The 23,156-nt window shown below is 38.5% G+C and overlaps 1 protein-coding gene across 2 annotated transcripts in view; it reads right to left on the minus strand.

Annotated features, from left to right (window-relative positions):
• SLC9A9 (solute carrier family 9 member A9) overlaps positions 1 to 23,156 on the minus strand; it is a 571,642-nt gene that overhangs the window by 247,995 nt on the left and 300,491 nt on the right. The window lies entirely within an intron of this gene.

Raw genomic sequence — 23,156 nt, forward strand, 5'->3', positions numbered from 1 at the left:
GGTCAGGGAGGGGCTTGGGCACCCCTGGGGTAGCATGGACATATGCATAGATAACTGTTGTATTCACTTAAACACAAATCTTCCTGGTAATAAGGATCAGGATTATTTGAGGCAATATTTTCTTATTTTAAAGTAGGTTTTCTTAAATTTTTTTTAATGTTTATTCATTTTTGAGAGACAGACAGAGACAGTGCGAGTGGGGGAGGGGCAGAGAGGGAGACAGACACAGAATCCAAAGCAGGCTCCACGCTCTGAGCTGTCAGCACAGAGCCTGAGGCGGGGCTCGAACTTATGAAATGTGAGATCATGATCTGAGCCGGAGTCGGACGCTTAACCAACTGAGCCACCCAGGCACTCCTAAAGTAGGTTTTTATATGTCTAGTTCTGAAACTATGTCCATGAGATTTTATACAAATCCACAAGCATATAGTGAACAGTGATAAGATAGCCTGATAACAAATTTCAGCACCTGTATTTCTCTTTCATAGATTTAATATTGCTATTTTTTAAAACCATTTTTCACAGATAACATGTAATGTGTTCCAGCTGCTTCTTTCTAGTCTTTACCATTAGATTAATAAACTATCATTTTAACTAAACACATTTGCTGTATTGGAGTATAGTAAGCTCCAACACATGACTAAAATGTTTAATTGATGGGTGACTGTGTGTGTGTGTGTGTGTGTGTGTGTGTGTGTGGCTAGAATTTTCTATTGGTTCATAAAAGTAAAAATCAGAAAACATCACAAAGCTGAAGTAACTAGATTAGGTTGATTTTTTTCCACTTAATTTGAGTAGATATCTTGGTGCCACACAGTATGTGTTTAGCAGTACTGACTCAGAATTGACAAATATAAGCTCTCATGTAATAAAGACAATCCCAAGGACTCCCTGCGTCAGTCCATCTTCCATCTTATCTTTCTAAAACACAGATGTAGTCATGTCACAGCTTATGAACCTTAGCTGGGTTCTTACTGTCTATCAAATAAAAACCAAACTGCTTCCTTCGCGTGACATTCAAGACACAAGACCTTCTAAGAACTAGCAACATGCTCACCTCCCAATTCTTAACTTTTTGCCCCTCTGGAGCTCCAGTGAGGGCAGAACCAAGGAATGGAGGGGGACATAGATGAAATTGTTTTGTGGGGAGTTGTGGTCCAGGCACCATAGGTCTAGCCTGTGAGACAGGCTTAGCAGGAAAGAGAATGGCACCTCATGTCAAGAGCTGGGCAGTGTGTACCTGGAACAAGGGGAGAGGAATGTCACCAGGCTGGGGCCAGGCTGAGGCATGGCCAAGGCTAACTGGCTACAACAAAGCTAGATACTCAAGGCATGGGAGCAGGAGGAGAAGGAAGAAGACTAAAGCCAGAGAGAGATGGAGAAAACTATTTCCATTTCTTTTCCTCCAGGATCATGTCCATGGGCAGGCTTTGTAGAAAATATAGACACTCAAGGAAGGGGAGAGTTAGTATTCCTCTTTTGACCACTAATTTAGACCCAGGTTCCTTTTGTTCATCTTCCTTCTCTGTGCTGCAGGCTCTGTGACCTTGGTCAGTTTACTTTGCTTTTCTTGCTCCTTTTAATCTCCACTGATAAAATGGAGACAGATTAGTACCTACCTCATAGAATTAATTATTGGAAGAATTAAACAAATTAATTCAGGTGTCTGCACATGGTAGGTCTTCTATAAATCTTACTAGTTATTATATTATTATGATGTTTAAGACATTTTTTCTTTATGCATTTAAGAAATAATAAAGCATAGAAAGCAGAATTTTACTACCAGGTAATTAAGAGGGTGACCAACTAGTATCACTTTTCTGGGATCTTTTTCTGTTTTAGCACTGAAAGTCCCATATCCTAGGATCCCCTTATTACTGGGAAAACTGTTGGCTGATTACCCTACTAACGAGTGTGAGAACTCTTTACAAATAGAACATCCACTGCTTAGCAGCACAATATTGATTTAATCATATAAATTGGCCATTTTTGTAGGCCCAAACCATCAACTAGTAGCAATTTCATACGATCTAACTCTGTAGAAAGTCCTAAATGTCTATAAAGGGGCTAAGTAGTGTAAGGGGACTTCTATAGTTTAACTTCCCTCTAGATTTTTTTTTTGTCCCTCCAGATCAAAAGAAAGAAAAGACAACAAATGTTTCTTAAGCAGACTGTGTACCAGGCATTGGACTATTTCATAAATAAGGAGTTTATTAACTTTACTTTGGTTGATCTTTATGACTCATAAGTCAGGAGAATCAACAAGACAGAAATATGAAGCCAGCAAGAACCTTAACTCTAAAGAAAACGAAAGAAAGAAAAAAAAGCCCGAAGGAGAACATATGCGTCTTAAAGATGAGAAGGAGCAAGCCAAGACCATGGAGGGAGGAGACAGACTTTGGAAATGAGGTACACAGACTCCTGGATAATCTAACTTGTTGAGGTTCAGAGACTCAGCCAAGCTTCTTGAGCAGGAATCACAGCATCTTATTTTAGGGTGGCAAATGCCTTTCTGGAAGGAAGTTAGCATCTTATGGCCTGAACCACAACACTGAGATAGTTAAAAAACAAACAAATACACACACACACACACACACACACACACACACACATAACATAAATGAAAAATTTTTATTGTATAAAAACACAAGAAGGAGATGCAGTCCAAATTCATCTTGGCTTTTGAAAAAGACATAGAGAATTTCTTAATTCATCTGAAGCATTTTGGACCCATTTCTAGTAAAAAGAAGTTTTAATTGTTTTTGACATGCCAGCCTCCTCAGAGGTTTAGACAAAACAAGGGCATTATGACCTTTTGTTTGTTTTGTTTAGGGAGTATCATCCTATGACAAGATCTGTGAATGGATTTTGTTAGTATCCAATGCTGTTGTTGGGTACTTTTATATTTGGGTGAGATGAACACATTAGAGCAGGGATATTTAACTCTTAAGAAAAGTTAAAGTAAACTTTAACGAAGAGAAGAAGACAGAAGTCATAGCCTTCAATTCCAAGGACTCTGAGACCTACGAATGTTACTGGTTTCTAGGGAGAGACTGAAAAATCATAGTATTTTATAAAGCACTTTATATTCAGATAAAATTGTATGGTATTTATAAAGTACTACACTACATAAAGTTGTTGATATGTACATTAAAAAGTGAAGACTTCACAAGCAGGAGACTAGAAAGATTGTAAACTATACCTGATGCTGTATTTCTAGGAAATTTGGCAAAAGAAAAGTCTGTCCATGGTGTGCCCTACTTTGTTTTGACTTGCCAATAAGGGGAAAAGATGACTGCCCATCGCCCAAGTCCAGGATAGAGGAGTGCGAACCTGGAGTCATGCTCGCCTGCAGTCTAACTGGAACATCACCTAACCTTAGAACTCAGAAAGGCAGCTGCACTTCAGATTTATGGTGCATTGCAGTCTGTGTTTATTGAGTTGGTAACATGAACTGTGTGAGTGGAAGGGAATAAATACCTGCCTTCAAGGAATTGAGAAAGTTGAGGTTTATAAACTACAAGTGGTGAATAAGCTAGTGAATTATCATGATTAGTAAAATATTCAAGTTATATTATCTAGTCAAGCCTTCTCCTTAATGACCAGATGAAAAAGTGCTCACACATTTCCTCAAGTCCACCAAAAATCTCAAAAACGCTATCCAAATAGTTGTTGCAATGCATAAAAAAGGGACAGAAGAATCAGACCAGATAGCTGTCTAAAGGGCAGAGCTGGCTTCTCATTACTCCATTAAGAAGAGTGTTATTCACTATATGTTTTCTCATCTAACCAGCTTCAGTTTGGTAGCTACTCTAACTAAATTCATTGAAAAATTACCATAACGTGATTCAGGATTTGCCTAGGTCAACCTGTCTTCTTTTAGCATTTTAAATTTGATTTAATGGAATAAGATAATCCCATTGTAGACCAGAAGCTTAAACTGCAAGATGTAATTATAAGCCCCAATTCTAGCACTCAAAAACAAAACAAAACAAGATAACCAAAACAAAACCTAACATGCATATAGTGCCACAAACACCCTGTAAAAACAAATGGGTACAAGCTAATTTGATCCTCACAACAACCCTATTCATTCATCAACAGCTATTTGGTGAGTACTGTTATGGTATGAGTACTATTATCCCGGTGTTGTGAAGTAGAAGCTAAAATTACCTCCATTCACGAATGAACTCGATTCACCTGACCCTCATGCCTCCCCTTGGGCATCCTGGTCCCACTCAGCTCTTGAGATTTTGAATGCTCTCTTGGCAAGAAAGCAAACCACAATCCCCAAACTTCTTTCCTGGTCTCTGCCCGTAACACTCTAGAGCCTGTAGTGAATTCCGCTGAGTTTTATTTATTTGAGTTATCCTCAAAAGAGTACTAAGAGCACCTGTTCATGCCTTTGGGGACAGGGACTCAGATGAGGATATGCAGGAGCTGAAACCATGAACAGTCCACAGTCCATCCTCTTGCTGGAAGGTGCACTAAACCAGGGAAGACATCTTATGTGGGAAGCTTGTCTTCAAAATCTTTAGAAAAGAGGCAGTCTACACAAACCTTTCTTTACTGAGTCCTTCTCATCTCCTCTTTATAGCCTAACTCTATAAAATACAGTGTGTGGGTGTAAATGATGAGAAATGGTAGGAAAAACAAGACCAAATGATGTAGGTTGTTGTTAGCATATACCAAAGAGTTTCATTTTAATGCAGTATATCTATATCATGGCTTGGAAAATCACCTATGACATAGTAAATTTTAAAAAAAAGCTTTAAAGGGGCGACGGGGTGGCTCAGGCAGTTGAGCATCTGACTTTGGCTCAGGTCATGATCTCAAGGTTCCTGAGTTCAAGCCCCGTGTCAGGCTCTGTTGACAGCTCTGAGCCTGAAGCCTGTTTTGGATTCTGTGTTTGCCCCTCCCCTACTCATGCTCTCTCTTTCTCTCTCTCTCTGTCTGTCTCTCTCTCTCAAAAAAATAAACATTAAAAAGTTTTTTTAATAAAATTTAAAAAAAGCTTTAAAATAGTAAAAAGTAAAAGAGAAGAATCTTTTGTGTAGGGAAATAGCACAAGTGCAGAAGCAGACCAAAGCTGAGAGCCCATGTCCCGTTCTTGTCCTCTACCTGCCCTTACTTCCCAGGTGCCAAGGTTGTGTATAGACTGACCTCGAGATACACAGGATAATTTGGCACTTTTATTTTCTCACTTCTGGGCAGCATTGCGCCAGGTGTTAATAATTCAAAAAAGTCAGGGATCCAACCCAGCAGAAGATGCTTTGAAAAGGACAAATACACTGAAATCTGGGAAAAGGCAGTGAGTGAGGCTAATCAGATAGAAGTAGATGTATGAGCATACCATATGCAAAACATAGCAAAGCTGACCTTTGTTGTGTTACTGATGCATAACCATGAAGAAAAAACCTTGCATCTTTAAATACCATATATCTTTGAATCTTTTGGAGGTAGAGGCATTTTAAAAATGTATCCAAGAGAGGGAGAAAAAGAATTCAAACAGACCATTTGCAGCAAATGCGCCTCTGTCAGGGAAAGGTCTTTGTAGCTAACAGGAAATGGCATTTCTTTGTTAATGAGGTGAACATTTATGAAGAGCTATTATGCATATTTTTCAAAAATAATAATGTAGATCTCTCCTGCAATGCAATAAATGTCTGGGTTTAGTCCACCTAACCTATTGTCTAAAATATAATGCAATTCCTAACATAAGCAGCTATGAAGAAAGTGAGTCATATACTGCTAGTTGTAACAATTCTCAAAGCTGTGGCAAAAGCTTTTGTTATTAAAGATTTCACACAGTAAAAAGTGAGCGTAATAATTGCCTTGCCCAGATTTCACCTGAAAAAAACAAACAAAACAGTTCTGTTCATGGGGAAAAAAGCCCATATTTTACACACTGAAAATTAAATCAGCTATCAGATAATTTTTGAAACACAACACCAAAGCTCATAGTAATTAAAAGATGGTAATATTTCAAGAATCAGGTAAATCTGGAAGTCAAAGGAACACAAAAATTACTTATTGGTGCTTTTCAAGTTTTTAAATTCTAAAATTATTTTTTTTTAAAAAAAGTTTATTTATTTATTTTGAGAGAGAGAGAGAGTGAGCCAGCAGGGAAGGTACAGAGAGAAGGACAAAGAAAGAATCCCAAGCAGGCTCCTTGCTGTCAGCACAGAGCCCGATGTGGGTCTCAAACCCACCAACGCACCAACTCTGAGCTGAAACCCAGAATTGGACGTTTAACAGACTGAGCCACCTAGGCACCCCCTCAAATGATTTTTAAATGGTGTGTAACTTCTGTCCAGCAGAGCCACAAATCAAATCATCTCTATGTTCATCAAGGTCAAAATTTGAAAGGTAAAGTGTGACTTTATGAACTTTGACTATAAAAATGTGAATTGTATATACTGGTTTTCTCAGCACGGCCACCATGAAGTCTCATATTCCTGTGGCAATCACTCTCTCCCAGAGCCTACTGCATTAGGCACTTCTTACAGAACCATGGAAATGCTCCTCCCCAGGGTCAGGCATTGATGCTTTTGAATGCAAGTGGTGGGCCTGATTTAATAGGCAGACCATTGGCTCATGTTGAGCTTCAGGGCATTCAGAGGCCCCAGACTCTATTGGTCCACAAAGCTTGGGTTTATACTCACAAGGTGGTGGCAGGGCAGAGCTGGGGGGCCTGGCACCCTCCTAAGTCTTGTGTGCTGACCAACATAGTACATATAGGTGTTTTTTTATCGACCCTAGCAGTTGCTTGGCTTGACATTTGGAAATTGGTAGAAGAGTTTGAATGATGGACAGTGGGATCAGAAAAACATACTTGGCTTATGGTTCTCTTTGAATTGCAACCCGTTTCACTGAGAAACTAACAGTATACCTAACATTTTACTTAAAAAAAAAAAAGCTTATAAATCAGTCATTTTTTTGTGTCCTGTAGCATAAGCTGAAGCTTCTGATGTAATTTAAAATCAAGCATTTTCTTTTCAAATAGAATTCCTAGGTTGAGGCCTTTTAAAATAGTGATAAAAAAGTACCTTTGATCACATAAATCATTAGAATATTTGGGTGAACAATAGAAATGAAACTGTGTCTCTTTTCAAAGCAGATCTGAAGCCTAAATCCTGAAGGTTACCACTTAAATCGTAATAATAAATCATAAGCAAGGAAAATGTTTAGAAAAGAATAACTTAAAAGCACTTAAAGTGCTGAGAAGGCATATATATATATATATATATATATATATATATATATATATACATTCAAGTCAAAGTAAAATTAAGCTATTGATGAGCATACAGACTGGAGCATTTCTTAGTTGAAAACACTTCAGCATTTTGTTATGGAAATTGGGATACTTTCTACATCACAAAATCCATGAGTACATATTGTTTCTGAACAAAAAGATTCATGTTAAAAGCAGAAACCTGGAGTCTGGTTCAATTCTATCACTTCCTGCCATTGATTCCGGGTGGTATATTTTCATGTCCAGTTGAACACTGTCAGTGAATTTACATCTATTTTTCTGTTTAACTCTGAAAAACATTGCATTACTTGCTTAAAATTAAGTATTAACATATGCTTTTGGATACAGGATTTTCTGTTTTTCTAAGTAGTTGAATATGTTCCTCGTGGTGATGTGAGCTTTTGAAGCACTTATGACTTATGATGCAAATGTGTTCTTTGGGGAGGGATTCAGTGAATAGAATAAGGTGTTCTAAGTTGAAAGCTCTTGAGAATGTAAAAGAATCTGAAATTTCTAATACAAACATGTGTAACATTTACACATAGATTATAACTTTACACACATATTTGATTCTTCTCTACACATTTATTATGTAGAAACATTTCACTTTTCTTTTGCACAATTCTGAAAAATTGTCAGAGTGCCTTAGCCATAACTCTGGGAAACAGACATGGTAAGTGTTCTTCTAATTTATACTCAATAGTGTACATTAATTAGAATCATTGACGGTTAAGAAACACCACCTCCTCAGCTGATGAAGTTAGAGATTGATTTTAGACTCTTAGACTCTTAGACTCAAGAGCATTGAGTCTAAGAAGATGTTTTTTTATTGGGGCTCCAAACAATTTTAGGTGGAGAAAAAGTGGGAAAAATTTCTCTTTCCTAGAATTACCTGTAGTAGAGGATAGTATAGGTAAGTCCAGAGTCATATAGATCCTATACTTAGAAACTTTCCAAATGTATTTTATGAAATTCATCCTATAATAATTGTCATGTGAAACTGAAACTGGTAAATGAGAAGTAAGTTGTGAGATACTTTTAAGTCAGTAACTAGAGATGGAAGAAAGGAAGTTTGGAGAGGTGAGAAAGGAACTAGGTTTGAAGTGTGTACCACTCTCATTTTCCCCATCCCTACCTATTTGCTCTGTGATCCCACGTATGTTACTTACCCCCTCTGTGTCCTAGTTTCCTGCTCAGTAAAATAGCTGCTAATAAGACCTAACTCACTAGTTGTTGTCATGAAGATTAAATATAATAATTTTCACCAAACTGCTTTAGATTGGCAGCTATTAGATATTCAATAAGTACTAATTAAATCTGCATTCTACTAAGTTAAGGATTGAATAAGTGGAAGTAGAAACCCTTAACTCATTCCGGTTGGAGTTCCATTTTTTATGCAGTGGAACAGTTTTATATGCTGTGATTGCTATAATGAGTCTGAATCTTAAAGTGAAACCTCCATTTGTTTGCTTCAGATGGGTGAGCAAGTCACCCTATCAGAGAATCTGTCAGTTGTCTTTTTAATTTGGGCAGTGTGACTGCCTACTGAGATCTATGAACTGTGGAAACACTTATTTGGATGACATCTCCAAAACGTCCTACTTGTAAATATGAAGTTATTTATACAGACATACAAATTTTGATGTCCCTAAGCCTCTACATCCTCACACAGAATATAAAATCCCTTCCAGAGTTTCCTTTTCTCTTAAATATTTATGGGAATCCCAAACAGGAGTTTCATGGGTGACTTCAATGTCCCCTAGGTCACTGGTTCTTAAGTATGGCTGCAAATTAGAAGCAGCCAAGGAGGTTTGAACGTTTTGGCTGCCCAGGCTGCACCCCATGCCAATTAAGTCATTATCCCTGGGGGAGGCATCATGATTTTGACAACTCCCTGGGTGATTCTAGTGTGCAGCCTGGTTGGAGAATCAGTGCCCCAGGCCCAGCAGCATGTGGTTCACACATGTCGCCACTTGGGCGGCTCCAATCTGCTGGATCAAAACCCTCACCTGTCAAATGACAGAACCTCAGTCCTACTGTATCCAGTATCCTTCCAGGCTCTTAATTTTGGCCACTCATTAGAATCACTTAGGTAGAATTTTAAAAATATTGCAACTCAGGCCCCACCACAGGGTAAGTAAGTCAGAACTCTTGGGCATGGGGATCAGGCATCTGGGATTTTTGAAATCTCCTTAGTGATTCCGATGGGCACCAGAATTGAGAATTACTTCTCTGGGAGCTTCTAACAGGAGGGAGCAGGGGTGGTTCATAGGATCAGAGTCTAGAGCTTACCATGCCTCAGCTCTGGCTGCCCATATGGTTTTTCTACTCAGCCATCCAGACACTACTTACACTGACCTATTCTTGCTTTATTCCAAGCTGCTGACCATTCTCTCCACTGCTGCCCACATTGCACCACCTGTAGTCTGCAAGTCTAGGACTGCCTCACTCCTTGCGGCACCTGACACTGGTACACCTTAAGCTCTATTCCTGCCTGATTCCTAGTCTCTGCCACTTACTTCTCTCTCCAATCAGTAGAAGAGGACTTCATTTTCCTATGCCTACTTCTTCTAGAGATGGTCTAGTAGAGTTGCTTGGATACCTGCTTAAATTATTTCAAGTTTGCTACTCAACATTCTGAACAAAGAGGAGGATCCCAGCAGTAAAACAATGTTGCCACCCCCATTTTACAATTAGTGCTCTCCCCCTCAGAGTGCAGGCATGCCAGCAGGTGAGTGGCTTTGGAGGGCCACGTTTATTTCTACAGGGTTCCACAAGAAGATGCTGACCCTCAGGATATACTAGATGCCTTCTTTATTAAAGGTTTACTTACTTCTCTCTATGTTTAACTTCTTTCTTTATCCTTTTCCTCACATATATATCACTACATGCCTAAATTCCAATTACAGATAAAGTTCAAGCTCCTTCCCTTGGATTGCCTGGATCTTGGGCAAATTAAAACCAGGGCTAAACACATGTGTTAGTGCCTAAAAACATTCTAGAGCCTTTAATAAACTGTTTTCTTCCGGGAAAATAGGGAACACCCTCCATGAATGTTTTTGCCTTATTCCACAGGCCCGTGTATCTAAGTCCTGGCAATAGTCCAACCATTACATGAAACATTCAGTAAGGCCAAATGGGGAAGAAAGGTTCCCTTTAAAATCAGACTACTTTTCCCTGGAAGGTTAGATGACCTAAAACTCTCTTAAAATACTTGGATGAAACAAAAGACTCCTGTACACCACCTGTCCCAACTTCGTACTATAAAAGCAAGCCCCAAACCAAACAATAAATCAGCACAAAGGGAATAATAGTGGTGTTTTCCCTAAGAGGGCAGTATAAATTATTAATTTATGCTAGAAATGAGTACAGGCACTGTCATAAAACTGAATTATTATAACACCAGCCTGCAGACCACCATTTGAGAACACCTGCATAAGGACATAAAAAGTTAAGCTATAAGTTTGCTTTGTGGCCCTAGGGAAGACCCTGGGGGGCTACTCACAGAACTTTACATTAACCATCCAGAAACCTGCTGTGTCAGAAGTCAGAATTCTGAAACTCACTGGTTCTGGTTCTTGTCCCACTCGCACTAGCTGCGAGCCCCTCTCTGTCTCTCTGTTTCTGGTTGGCCCAAGAGATCTTCTACCTTGGCTGGCCCTATGTTACCATCAGAATAACATCTTTAGAATGGAAACATAAGATGCAGGATGATAAGTGCTGAAGTATGAAGCCATAGTCGTAGAAACCAAAAATAACATTGTCTCCAGATCTGAGTCCCAACGACCACATTTTCACAGATCTCTGGGAAAGAGAAGAGTTGTGCAAATCCAGTTACCTGCAATGACTGAGAAAAGATTAGACATTCTCTCCCAACAGAATAATTCCTTTAGTTTTGATCGATATCTTTGTCCCTCAAATTTGCCCTTGAAATTTTAATTTGAATGGAGCAAAGCACATACAAAAAGGGAAAATAAATATGTTATAAAGCATAATTTTTTAACTGCCTGGAACCAATGGACAAATACAGCAGAAATAACTTGTTACCTGGATGTTCACTGCTAAAGCAGGTCCATTATAAGGGACATTCTCTTCTTCCTTAAGAACAGATTGGTCACTGCTGATTCCAATCAAGTTCTTTCTCAATATAACCCAGAACAATTGTGTTAAGTGACTTTCCTAAAACCAAATTCTTATTATCATTTATTAGGTTTCCCTTTCAGGTACCTTAATCAAGGTTCTATATCATATATCCACTGATGGAATTTTTTTGGATTTTTGAGCTGTGCCTCCAGAAGCAATTCAATTTCTCTTCTGAAGGAATTGCACAAAGACTTAACATTTTATTAAATCCATTTGCTGCATCTTTCAAGACCGTCAAGGAAATGGCATCCTTAAATTTGGCAACATTCTTTAGCAAACACACACTCCAGCACACATATTCAGCCTTGATGTTTTCTGTGCTGCATCAATAAAATTTAATTAAAATGAGTAGAAAAATTACAGTAATTTCCATTTATCATCCCAAAATGCCATTATGAGACTGAAACCCTTCATACCTGTACCTATCAAGCAGGGTAATAAAACTATAATGGGCTATTCAAGGGGGTAATGCCATTGCAATCCTTAGAAATTTTAAGGTAATAATGAGCAACCATCTGTCTTGAATGTCATTAAAGCAAGGACCAAGCCAGCTGATCTTTTAAATCCTATTCAGATAAATTTTTCCATGATGCATTGAATCAGACCCATACATAGAAGGACATGGATCATAATGGATCATATATATTTATATGTTGATATTTGAGTAATAATGATGGTATTTGGTTTTGTTTTCTAAAGGTGAAAGAATGAGAGAGAAAAAAAGAGTGAGACAAAGAGCAAGAATGAGAACGAGAGAGAGGGAGAGAGGATTATCTCTCTGAGGAGCTAAGCCTCCACATAATGAAAAATAATACAAAGCCATTAGTTTGGAGAAAATGTAATAAAGAAAGTTAAATTTTAGGAAAAAGCTGAATGAAATAAATATATTTTCTTGGAGTTTTGGAAGTTGAGAAAGACAAAGTGTAAGAAAGCTTTGAAATCTTGTTGGCAAGAAATTTAAAGGCAAATTAATACGGCCACAAAGATACTGCCTGTTGGGTACAGATAAAGATAGTCCTGGTAGATGAATCTAATACAGAGCCTTTCACAATGATGATGAAGAAGCAGAAGAAAATAACTAACAATACCCAATTACTCTTAGCTACATGGAATACTGATGAATCTTTTTTAAAAAAAATTTTATTCATTTATGAGAGACAGAGAGAGACAGAGCATGAGCAGAGAGAGGGAGACACAGAATCTGAAACAGGCTCCAGGCTCTGAGCTGTCAGCACAGAGTCCGACACAGGGCTTGAAGTCACGAACTGCAAGATCCTGACCTGAGCCCAAGTCGGACACTCAACTGACTGAGCCACCCAGGTGCCCCCTGATGAATCTTGAAAAAAGAGAAAACCAACAGTAGCAAAATGGCATAAAATATCTGTCACAAGATAAAGAGTAGAATAGGATAGAAGAAGTGATAGCACCAACACTTTGGTGGAAAATGAAAAAGCTTTCTTGGTTCTACCTATTAAGACCCTCTCAAGCCAGTGTTAAAGCTGAGAAAGGAAAAGAAGAGCAACGAGAGGAATGGTGGGTGAGCAGGAAAAAGTTTACTTAGGTTCATAGTCCTCTATTAAAGGAAAGAGGGAAGAAGAGAAGCCCAAGGAGAGGCAAGACAATGATAGTGATAAAGGAGAAAAGAATGAATTAGAGGAAACAGTAGTGGAATGGAAGTAGTGGAATCCAAGAGCTGTTTCTTAAAATGATTGGTATAATATGCAGTTTCATAAATTAAAAAAGGAGGAAAATACATACACGTCATTTTCTATAGGAAAGGTACATGATCAGATGTATTAAAACAATATTAAAAAATAATGGACTATGATGCACAACTCTATTCTTTGCAAAATCTGACTAAGAGTGGTATTTACCCCATGGATCTTTCAGTGAATATTAATTGGGATAATTGATATGAGAAATGTATTTATAGTACCTTGCACAATAGAGTTCAAGAACTGTTATTAACAATTTTGAAAATCTGGAGAGGACAAATGGTTTATTAGGAAAGTAAAGTTGACTGAAGAAGTAGAAAAATTCAGCCACATAAGAAATTGAAACCATTATCAAAATATGGCTTCCAAAAATGTCATCAGGCACCATGGTAGTTTTAAAATATGTCCACAATGCTTTCATACACCTCCCTTCAAGAGGTGGAGCTTAATTCCCCTTCCATTGAGTGTGTACTGGTCTTAGTGACTTGTTTCTAACAGATTATGGTAAAAGTGACAGTGTGTGACTTCGGAGGATAGTTAATCAAAGTCATTTCTACTTTTTGTTCTCTCTCTTCCCCTCTCTCCCCCTCTCTCTGTCAGGGAAAAGTAAGCTTCTATATCATGGAGGACACCCAAACAGCCCTCTGGATGACACAGTGAAGAACTGAAACCTTTTACCAACAGCCATGTGAGCAAGCCATCTCATAATGGGTCCTCCAAGCCCAGTCAACTGTTAGATGCTTCAGTTTTGGCCAACAGCTTGTCTACAACCTCATGAGAGACTGGTAGCTACAACTACCCAGACAGATGGATGCTCCTGGACTCAGAGCCCTCAAAAACTACATGAAATAATAAAAGTTTGCTGTCCTAAGTTTCTAAATTTTAGGGTGATTTGTTACACAGCAGTAGACAACTAATACACCAAAAGTTGCTTTTAGAGGTAGGTGCTAGGTGTTTTTAGTTTGCAGTGCATGTCCCTTGAGCTCAGATTCATGTCCAGGTTGGCTCCTGGGTTGGAGAACTGACTCTACCTCTCCAAGTCATAGAACTTTCTTGGGATTCAGTTTCCTCTAATAAAATTCTGGGTTTAAAGGCTTATCTTTATAGTCTCACCTCACTCTGAACTTCTTGGATTTTATGACTTAAAAAATTCAACTGCAATTATATACCGTGATAAACAAACACAGATGTGTGGTTAAAAGAGTTGGTAAGATTTAATTGAGAAGTTACAGTACAATTATAGCTTTATCAAAGAAAAAAATTACATGAAAGATTTTCAAGGGAAAGCACAGTTCATGTCTTACTTAGCTTTATTTCTCCCTGAGCCTCAGTACCTAGCATACAGAAGGTACCCACTACTAAAGGTGCCGAATGGTCATTTGTGACCTCTACTACAATGCACATTGATGTGGAGTAAGGCTTCTTAACTAGGGGTTCACAGATAATAATTCTTTCTGGGCACTGAAAGTACAGCGTGTTCTTGCCATGATGTAGGAGCTCCACTCTCATTAGCATTTAAAAAAGAACACTTATTAGCTGAACTACTAAGTGTCCTTTATACAATATAATGAGTTTCATTGAAAAGAATCACCAGCTTAGCTAAGGAGAAATTTAAACACTTTGCCATCATTTATAAATTCAACCCTTCTAGGATGGTATTTTTAAAGGTACTTTGAATGAAGGGAAGAAGAAAAGTGGTAGAAATCTTGACAAAAGAAATGTAATTAGAGTAAAAAAATAAAAAAGGCAATTCTATGCTTTATGAAGATATCTTTGATCTTACTTCTCAGAAGCCAGGGAAGCAGGGGCATTGTTGCCTATGACATTCTCTCTCTCCCTCTCTCTCTACTGTGACTTGGAACAGGTAACTGGGATGGAACGTGCCTGCTTTTGTTAAAAGTGACGGAGAAAAATTGCATAAAACCATAATCAAAAACCACTGTAATGCAAATCAAAAAGGTGGAGGCACACTCCATGAAATTCACACAAGCAATGGAATTGTACTTGATCTTTCTTTCAATATCTCAGGATTACCCTAGACATTTGCTTTATGCCTCCAACTCATTACATTTAAATTAATGCATCATATCAGAATTAAATAAAACCATTAATTAGCATATATTGTTTCCCTTCTTTATTTTTTATCTTGGAATGTTAATGGTCATAATTCATTCATTCATTCATTTATTAATTCGGCAAGAATTTAATGAACTTCTAAGTTCAAAGCAAAAATCAAATGGTAAATTTCCATAATGTTTCATATAGACCACAACATCCGAAGAGGTTAGACAGGACAAAAATATGTCTAGAGCTACAGAAGGTTAAGATAAATTTAGATGTTATATATGTAAGCAGTTTATCAAAAGGAAGTGTGGTGAGCAGTGAGATGGATGTCATCGATTGATGTCATGTCCTCCATGATGCTACCTTCATTATCTTTGTAAGGCACAGATCTGATTTTTATCATCATCTCCATGCCTAAAAGCCTTGAGCAATTATTTGCCTTATAGGATACAGTTCTCTTAAATGTAGCACAGACACTAAAAGGTCTGCCTGAAATCACCTCTCCATTTTAATTCTCAGTTCTCTCTCATAACCTTTCCTTTCTGCTCCCTGTCTTATACCAGCAGCCTCAACACACTTCTACCTACTTCCCCAAGGCAACTCCAGTCACAGTGCACTCCCTCTTTGTTTCTGGGACTTGTCAAGCTCTTTCTTAAGTTTACGGTTTTGCCTACTCTTTTCTCTTTGCTTTCATCCCCCATGAAATCTGCATGATAATCTTCTAATTACCCAAACATCCAACCCACAATCAGCTTCCCATGAACACCTTGCCTCCAGGAAACAATTCCATCCTCTGGTTCCCATGACATATTGCACATCCCTCTGTGTTAACATTTGTCACATGGAGTTGTTGTTTGTGTATGTGTTTGCTAGCATGTGTACACACACATGTGTACATGTGCATGTGTGTGTCCCTGCTATATTAGGAACCCCTAAGGATGAGAATTGGGTCTTATCTGCCTTTGTCTCTCTGGTGTCTAGCATGGTGTCTGCCACACAATCATGCGGTGCATAGTTCACTGTCAGTCCATGCTTGAATTGAAAAGCCAGAAAGCCCTTCAGTAAGATCTTGAGACTCAGCAGTAGCAAGGTAAACTCTGTACTCTCCACCTCAGGGATATAGACAGTCTTAAAAAACCCATTACAATCACTTTCCAGGAAAAGATACACAGCCCTCCATGAAACTTTTCACTCCAGTATGAACCAGGGACTTCAGTTTTTGATCACTTCATCCTTGAATTTGATTCAACAATTTATTAAACATGGTCTACCCAATGATTTGTCCTCAAGATCAATGGCAAACTCTGATCTTTCCTCTCATCTCAACTGCATTGCAGTCTGTAAGCAAGTGATCTCTGCCCAATCTTAGAGAGAAGGAACAAGATGCATATCTTACGTTCTAGGTAAAGTCACAGAATATTAGGTTTAGAGCATGATCCTTAAAACCCAGTCTGGGGCGCCTGGGTGGCTCAGTCGGTTAAGCGTCCGACTTCGGCTCAGGTCATGATCTCGCGGTCCGTGAGTTCGAGCCCCGCGTCGGGCTCTGTGCTGACAGCTCAGAGCCTGGAGCCTATTTCAGATTCTGTGTCTCCCTCTCTTTCTGACCTTCCCCCATTCATGCTCTGTCTCTGTCTGTCTCAAAAATGAATAAACGTTAAAAAAAATTTAAAAAAACCCCTAGTCATATAGTTCAATCATCCATTTTACAAATGAGAAAACTGAAGCTCACAGGTATTCAATTAATTACCCAAAGCCTCCACCATTAGTCATAGAGATGAGGGGCAAACTCCAGCATTCTGGACTCTCAGTCTCCTTTCTACCATATCATCTGGCTTCACCCACATTCTAAATCTTTTTCTTCAGTTTTCTTACAAAGTCATACACAGCACATCCAATTTGGCATCATTGTTTTTTTTTTTTTTAGTTGGAAATTTAAATTTGGATTTGCATTGCTGCCTTTCCATTCAATGGTGATAAACACTCAAAAGATCATCTGGGGGGAATGGAAATAAAATAAGCATCTGGAAAGAATGTGCTATAATGAATATGTCATTGTTTGCTCATAAATGCTAGACAAAGAATCTGGTTTTCAAAAATAAATGCATGGGAAAATCTATGTCAACCCCAACCTGTACTTTAGTAAGAAATAAATAAATAAATAAATAAATAAATAAATAAATAAATAAATAAATAAAAATACACTAAAATTGCTAGATTTACAAAGATTATAGAATTAAATATAAGACTGGAGCACCTGGGTGGCTCAGTTGGTTAGGCGTCCAATTCTTGGTTATGGCTCAGGTCATTATCTCACAGTTTTGTGAGTTTGAGCTCTGCATCAGGCTCTGTGCTGGCGGTGTGGAGGCTGCTTGGGATTTTCTCTCTCCCTCTTTTTCTCTGCCCCTACCCAACTCATGCTGTCTCTGTCTCTCTCAAAAATAAATAAACTTTAAAAAAATAAAAAAAGAATTAAATATAAATGACTCATTACCTGCATTAGCTGAAAGTGTAATAAAGATCACCAAACATTCATGCATTCATTCATTCATCTATCCATCCATTCAAGGTTTACTGAATAAATGATACTAAGCCCCACAGTTGCTGCTATCACAGCTATTATTCAAAGAATATTTAGTAATAGGCAAAATAGTTTGAACTACAAGTCAAAAGATATAAGTTCAAAGTTTGCCTCTTCCACTCAGTCTTTTCTGTGTTATTCCTTAATTTTTTTTAATGCTTATTTATTTTTGAGAGAGAGACAGAGTGTGAGCAGGGGAGGAACAGAGAGAGAGGAAGACTCCAGGCTCTGAGCTGTCAGCCCAGAGCCCAGTGTGGGGCTTGAACTGACAAACTGTGAGATCATGACCTGAGCTGAAGTCAGAGGCTTAACGAACTGAGTCACCCAGGTGCCCCTTCTGTGTTATTCCTATCAGCATATAAAAGTACTGTATTTTTCCACCTTAAAAATAAAAAGAATTTTCTTTTGGCATCATGTCTCTCTTCAGGTATCATCTCATTTCTCTGTTTCCTTTCACAGCAAAACTCCTTTGAAAAACAAGTCTGTACATGCAGTTTCCAATTTCTTTCCTTCCATCCTCTTTTGAACCTATTATAATTAGGCTTTCACCCTGACACTCTACCAATATGACTCTTATCAATGTCATCAATGACATTCATTCTCTTCATCTTAATTGGCCATTCAGCAAAATTTGGCTGAATTCATCATGCTCCTTTTTGAGACACTCTCTTCATTTGATTTCCAGGACACCATACTTTTCTTGATTTTTCCTTCTCCATACTGGCTACTATCTCTCACTCTCCTTTACTGGTTCCCAATGTCTTACCATTGGAGTGCCTCAAGACTTGGTTTCTGATCTTTCCTCTATTTCTCTCTTAGACATCTCATCTAAGAGTTATAACCAGTCTCATGTTTTTAATATCATCTCTATACTGACCACATCGAAAATTATACTTCTCGCCCAGACCTCTCTCCCAAACTCCAGAATTCTAGGTCCAACAAGGTACTCAACAGCTCCATTTTGTTGACCAATATACATCTCAAATGTAACAAGTCAACAACCAATTGTCTCTCAAACCTGCTATCTTGCAGTGCTCCTTGGTTAATAAATGACACCTCCATTCTTTTAAAATTTAAATATTATCATGCCATGCCTTTACTTAACAACCTCCAGTGTTTCCTTGCCTTGTATAGGCTCTCCATGACCTGTTCCTTGTCACTGCTTTGCTACTGTCTTTCATATTTTCCCCTGGTCCACTTTACCTCAGCCACATTGGTCAATTTGACCCAGGTGGCCTTTGTATCTGTTGTTCTCAGTTCCTGGACAGCTCCATTCCAAATGTCCATGTAACTCTCTCTTTTTCTTCTTTCAGGTTTTGCTTTCTTATTGCAACCTTCCCTGACCACCCTATCTAAAATTGCAACCCTGCTTTCCCATACACACACTTCTAACTCCCTTGTCTGCTTTATTATTGGCCTATGACTTGTCATAAGCACACTATATATTTAGCTTGTTTATTCTGATTATAACAAAATCTCCTCTACTAGAAATTCTTTTTTGTTCACTCTTGTACCCCATCACCTTGAACAGGGGCTGGCACAAAATAGGCCCTCAGAAAATATTACTTGAATGAATGAAGGTAGTCAGTGATAATAAAATAAAATAAGCTACCTTTTAGGTAAAAAGGTAAGTAGAAAGTAAATGAGGAAAGTATGTCATACATGTTAATGCATAATGCATGTTAATTATTCCAATTAATGCTATATCTCTTGTGTATCTGTTGAAAATAATTTTTATGTGGGAACTGCAGGAAGGGAAGGAGAAATTCTAGTTAAAAGGGAGTGGTATGGAAGTATGTGGTTTTGCAAGTTAGCCTCAGGCAAAGTAAAGAGAGCTTTGGAAACACCCTGGAGTTTGGCCCAGATCACCAGCTCCCAGGTCTGCTTAGCAAGTGAGGACATGAAGGAGGAAAGGGCTGGGAGGCAGGCTGGGATTTGTATGGGTAGTGTCATAGGGTCTGTACGCAGTCTTCTGGATGGTTCAGGGTGAGACCTCGAGGCTCACAGACTTCTATGTGCTCATGTCCATCTTGAGCATCTCTAGCAGTTTTCAGTTTCTAGGGCAAGAGTCCAGGCTTATAGTATTTGTCTATTTCTAGGGCTAGGTGTGCATACCCTAAAGGAAGTGCTTTGCTATGGAAATATAAATCTTTATGGTGGGTAACAGCAACGATGTCTCTATTATGCTGCTTTGTGCCTAACACATAGAGATGTTACATGTGTTTTTCATAGGTTGGAGTGAAAATTAATTTGCAAAACATATTTTAAAGTGAAAATGCTTAAAAACTGAGAACAAACTGAGGGTTGATGGGGGTGGGAGGGAGGGGAGGGTGGGTGATGGGTATTGAGGAGGGCACCTTTTGGGATGAGCACTGGTTGTTGTATGGAAACCAATTTGACAATAAATTTCATATATTGAAAATAAGAAAGAAAATGAAAAAAAAATAAAGTGAAAATGCAATTTTAAAAAGGCACTGTAATTTTTGAAGCTATAAAGGATATATAATTCTTAAAAGTCTTTGTATCCAGATATAGCTATTTGATTAGCTGATATAGCCACAGTCCATGAATACAATTCCTTTATAAATCACATCACCTTTGCATTTTATAATAAAAAGTTGATTTTCACAGATTGTCCCTAGACTTTACTAATTAACTTCCTTTGTTCCCATTAAATAGTCCTGGGGACAGAGGCACAGAGCCTGTGCAACTTCTATTTTTCCCACTGACAGTGAGAATAGTGTGGGGAGGTACAAAGAGATATTATTCTCTGTAACCATGTATTATCATATAATATTTTACAAATTTTTCCCTGTTTCAGAAAGGAAATAGTGGTAACCTCTATAATACCTGCCTCAGCCTTTCTTTACAATTTGTAATTGGTTTCCCACATGGAGTTTGAACTTCGCTTGCTACACTGCTACAGATGTGGCTAAGAACTTCTTATCTGTGAAGTTAATTAAAGGGCTGGATCTCATTTCTTTTAAAGTGGTGACCTCAGACTGTACACTAGGGTGGAGAATATGTGCGCGTGTGCATGCATGTGTGTTTAAAATATGTACATATGCTAGATATGCATATATTATGAAAGAAAAATAAGTAGAAAATGACAAATCCTGAGAGAAAAGCAATGAAGAGAGGTATGAGAAGGGAAGGGAAGGCATTCATTAAGTTTCTACTATGAATCAGGCACCCAGGAAAGGACGTAAAGGGGGAAACAAAGATGGAGGGATGCAATTACTTGGATGTTAAAGAATGAACTTGTAAAAATCCCCTTTCTTAAAGAAGAGTACTGTAAGAAAGGATGTTGGCAGTCCATCAGGGAGTGCTTGTCAAGTCATTCAGAGGAGAACAGAAGTCTGTGGGGCACTGATTTTGGCTTTGTCTCCCCTAGGTGCTGGGTTGCTGTCTCGCCATGGGATGAGTTAACTTTGAAGTTCTGCTGAGCAGTCTAGATAGCATGACTTAAAAGTGCGAGTCCCTAACCAGAGTTCAGTTCCCCAGAATACAAATGCTCAGAGAACCAGACAAGGTCAGGAAAAACCAGCCCAAGGCATTTCCCTTTAAACCCTAGGGAATGCAGTAGTCTCTATAATTAAAAGGATTCCTATACTGGAAGTTTCTAAGTATTGGTATAATTTTTTTTCATTTTTAAAAACTGTGGGTCCTTAAAATGTCTCTAACTGTATCTTTATGATTCCTCTGATTGTAAGAGGGGGAAGGGTGACCTTGCAGAGTCCCTGGGGAGGCAGGAGATAGGGTCAGGTCCAGCTGAGCTTGGGACATGAAAAGAGAAAGAGAAGAAAACAATTAACTATTTTAGAGAGCTTTAAGGTAAGTCTTCAAAAACTCCTATTTAGGTTTTGCTAAGATGTCACTTTGGCTTCCCCCACTCCCACTGCCCCAATATCACATCAGATATCTTCAGCACTGATGAGCTTATTATAGAAGATTCTCTGCCTCCATTTGCTTTTTGGGGTAGATTATACTTTGGTCCAATTCTTCATTATTCTTTATATCTATACTCCTTACCATATAACCTTGTAGTGCTTTCCCACTGTGGGCTGGTGACCTGCTCAGTCTCTTGACCTTGGGCTCAGGCATGTGATTTTCTTTGGCCAGTAGGATGTGGAAATGTGATGCAAGCAGAGGCTTGAAATGAACTTGCACATTGGGGCTTGTTCTTCTGCTAGGAGAAGAATGACAGACAGGTGGCACTGGCACATGCCCCAGCCAAGCCTACCTTAGACTTAAATCCTGCAGATGTGTGCAAAATAAATGTTTCTTTTTGAATGCCACTGAAGTTAGGTTGTATGGTTGTTTGTTACACAGCAAAAGGTAACTAATACAAATGCCATTTGATCCATGCTCCTCTTCTTTGCCAGAGTGATGTTTCTAAAATGGAACACCACTTATCCTAAAATTACTTTGCTTAAGATACATTAGTGACTTCTTGTTATGGGCTGAATCCCACCCCCCCCCCCCACACCAACTCCCTACCCTTCGTCAAATTCATATGTTGAAGTCCTAACCCCCAATATCTCAGAAAATGACTTAATTTGGAAATAGGGTCATTTAAAATATAATTAGTTGAGTTAAAATGAAGTTATACCAGAATAAAGTGGGCCTCTAATCTAATGTGACTGGTGTCCTTATAAAAAGGGGAAATTTGGAGACAGACACACTCTTAGGAAAAATGTCATGTGAACATGAAGGTAGGGATCAAGATGATGTGTCTACAAGTTAAAGAATAACAAAGATTGCCAGAAAACCACCAGAAGCTAAGAGAGAGGAATAGAACAGATTCTCCTTTACGGCCCTTAGAAGGAAATAATCCTTCTGGCACCTTGATCTTAGACTTCTACATTTCTCAGACAATACTTTTCTGTTGTTTAAGCCACTCCCCATTACCTCTAGGATAAAGTCAAAACACTCTTTCACAAGGTATGAAAGTCCTTTCATAAACTGGTCTCTGGGTTTATCTATGGTTTCAACCCTCACTGTAGCCTTACCCCATTCCCTAGCCACACAGAACTAGTTACAGTGCTTTGATCAACTGCTTCAGAGATTTTGTCCACCCTCAACTTTGGTTTCAAATGCCCTTCATACTGCCTTCCCACCCCCTACTAGGTTCCACATGATTACCTAATTAACTTCTATTTGTATTTCAAGCTTAAGATCAGATATCATCTCTGGAAACTTTCTCTTCACCTTCCCAAATCTAGCTACAAGACGATGCCCTATTGAATGCTCCCCAAACACACTATACAGATATTTCTATCACAGTCCATATCACACTGTGGATAATTAGTTGTTCATTACACATCCTTACCCTCATCAACAGACTTGGTAATGAACATCTTAAAGACAAGGTCATATCCCACATCCTTTTATTCCT

The sequence above is a fragment of the Lynx rufus genome, unplaced genomic scaffold (genome assembly GCF_022079265.1).
Source record: "Lynx rufus isolate CCGP_SWC_20201006 ecotype Redwood Valley unplaced genomic scaffold, mLynRuf1.p SCAF_5, whole genome shotgun sequence".
NCBI lineage: Eukaryota > Metazoa > Chordata > Mammalia > Carnivora > Felidae > Lynx > Lynx rufus.